The sequence below is a fragment of the Cebus imitator genome, unplaced genomic scaffold (assembly GCF_001604975.1).
Source record: "Cebus imitator isolate Cc_AM_T3 unplaced genomic scaffold, Cebus_imitator-1.0 Scaffold681, whole genome shotgun sequence".
NCBI classification, from domain to species: domain Eukaryota; kingdom Metazoa; phylum Chordata; class Mammalia; order Primates; family Cebidae; genus Cebus; species Cebus imitator.
Window position 1 is genome coordinate 493,578 of NW_016107996.1, and position 2,420 is coordinate 495,997.

Below are 2,420 nucleotides of genomic sequence, written 5' to 3' on the forward strand. Positions count from 1 at the left end.
TAGCTTCTTTAACAAATTACAGTACCACAAACTTGGTGGGCTAAAACAAGTGACTTCTTTTCTCACAGTTCTGGAGGCTAAAAGTCCAAAATCAGTATCACTGGTCTGAAATAAACATGTTGGCAGCACTGTGCTCCCCGAGAGACTCTGGGGGAGAAATATGCCCTTGCCTCTTCCCAGCCTCTGGTGGCTGCCTGCATTCTTTGGCTTGTGGTGGCATCACTCCTATCTGTTTCCCTATGGTCACATTGCCTTCTCCTCTTCTGTCACTTGTGCCTTTCTCAATAACGGCATTTGTGATGGTATTTGAGCTCCACTTGGATAATCCAGGATAATTTCCTCATCTTTAACTTCTTCTCCGAAGATCCCCCTTTTAGGTGTCTGTGCAAAATAAGATAATATACAGAGATTCCAGGAATTGGAACGTGGATATCTTTTGGAGCAGTTTTCATTCAATCACAGGCATTGACATCCTTATTCCTCCATCTACAATCTGTGTGATTTAGACGCTGTGATTATGTGATCAATTGGTCACAACTCCAATTTTCTGTAAAAGGTGGATTATAGGAACTTCCTTGTAGATTATTAAGATTATTATATGACTCATATATGTATTACATATGTAATATGTAATATGCCATATCACACATGTAATATATGCAACCTGACATATTACATATGTAATATGTAATATATGCAATGTCATAATATTATATGACTCAATATATGTAAAGAATTTATAACAGTATCTGAGGCTTAGCTGGAGCTAAATGACTGATAATTGTCATTATTACAATGTTCTGTGCTGGTCAGGGTGTTGAGGAAATAGGTTCTTCCTGGGACCTATAGGAGAATAAATTAGTAAGATTTAGGGAAGGAGAATAAGGCGAGAGCCAGCAAAATCATCACCACACACATATGATTTGATTTAGCAATTGCACATTTAGAAAGTTTTCTAATCCCACACACTTATGAATTGTGGATAGACAATTTATTACAATATTATTTATATTGTTAAAAATGGCTGTTGAAATAAATTAAGATTATTCATAAAACTGAATGCTATGCAGATAAAACAAGAGGGAAGAGGCTCTTTATTGACATGGAAACTTCTGCAACATACATGAAGTGAAAAAGGAAAGGTGTAATAGAACGGGTTTGGAAAGCATATTTATAGTGAGTAAAGCAATAGTGTTCTATTGGCTTGTATATGCAAAAACTATGCCTTGACTGGAAATCCAGATTTTAATATGGTTTGTTGCCTGAGGGTCCAGAATTGGGTGTCCAGCAGGATGAGGTGGGGGTTCAAATAGACTGTCATTATGTATGTAGTCTTAAATTTTTGTAGTTTTGAATCATGTGAGTTGCACTTTTTGTATGAACATTTTTAAAACATAAGAAGGAACATAATCACTTGTACATGAGGTCTTAGATATAACTGATGGCAGTCTGATTTTACGACCACTATTTTGTTTTCAAGCTACCATTAACAGGATTAAACACCTACCTTGCGCTCGTAGTGGAAAATGTTTCTCTTGCAAACCTCAATAACCCTTAGATATCCCTAGTCATTTTGCAATAAGTCTGGCAGCGGTGGGATTCGAACCCACGCCCCCGAAGAGACTGGAGCCTTAATCCAGCGCCTTAGACCGCTCGGCCACGCTACCACACTTGGGCACTCTTGGATCTCATCGCAATGATTTAGGACACACAAGATTATTCTGCGTGTCATTATATTTTTCTTAGAGCGTTTCTGCACAAATGATCCCGTAGAATCTGCAGATAGGTTCCTAGTCCCGGTCCCTTGTCCTGCAGCTGAGAGATCTGCGTTTGCCTCCGTGCTGTTTCTGATACCTGAGAGTGAAGGGACAGGAAGCCGGTACCCAACAACCAACAAACCCGAAGAGAATCGGTTCTTGAGAATTTGATTAGAAATCGCCACTCACCGGCCGACGCAGCGCGGGGACCCTGAGGACTCCGAGGACGAGGCTCCGATTTGTCAGCTGCGTTTGGAGGTGTGGAGCACGATGTTACTTTGATGTCTGCGATCAGAAAACAGAGGAGCTCCCATCCTATCCACCGGAGCTCGCGTCCTGGTTTGTATGTCTGTGCGTGATTTCTTCTTCCTGTAACAGGCGTGGAAAGAACTATGCAAATACCTGCTTTTTTTTTTTTTTTTTTTTTTCCTGAATGTGTTCACTAACTTTAATTCAGAGTGAGAGCCAGTTTCTATTGGGTGCGGGCATCACATTCCCTCCGGGTCCTAAGAGGATGTGCCTCATGCTCGCCCCAACCCCGCGAACGCCGTCTGGGCTGGCACTCCGCCCTCTTCTCCCCATCGCAGCCCCCACGCCACTCAGCTTCTGATTTAGTCCTGCCCGCCCCTTTAGATGTGCCCCCTTTTTTTTTTTTTTTTTTTT

General features: G+C 41.5%; 1 non-coding gene and 1 pseudogene across 2 annotated transcripts in view; both read right to left on the reverse strand.

Moving 5' to 3' along the window:
* LOC108296056 overlaps positions 1–2,420 on the reverse strand; it is a 34,302-nt pseudogene that overhangs the window by 16,847 nt on the left and 15,035 nt on the right. Inside the window, exons 3-4 of the transcript XR_005198320.1 lie at positions 1,947–2,126; positions 1,667–1,854 (exon numbers count right to left, since the gene is read on the reverse strand). The product of XR_005198320.1 is annotated as a telomeric repeat-binding factor 1-like (transcript). The remainder of the gene's footprint in view (positions 1–1,666; positions 1,855–1,946; positions 2,127–2,420) is intronic.
* TRNAL-AAG lies at positions 1,586–1,667 on the reverse strand. The gene has a single exon. It is a non-coding gene; the product is annotated as a tRNA-Leu (tRNA).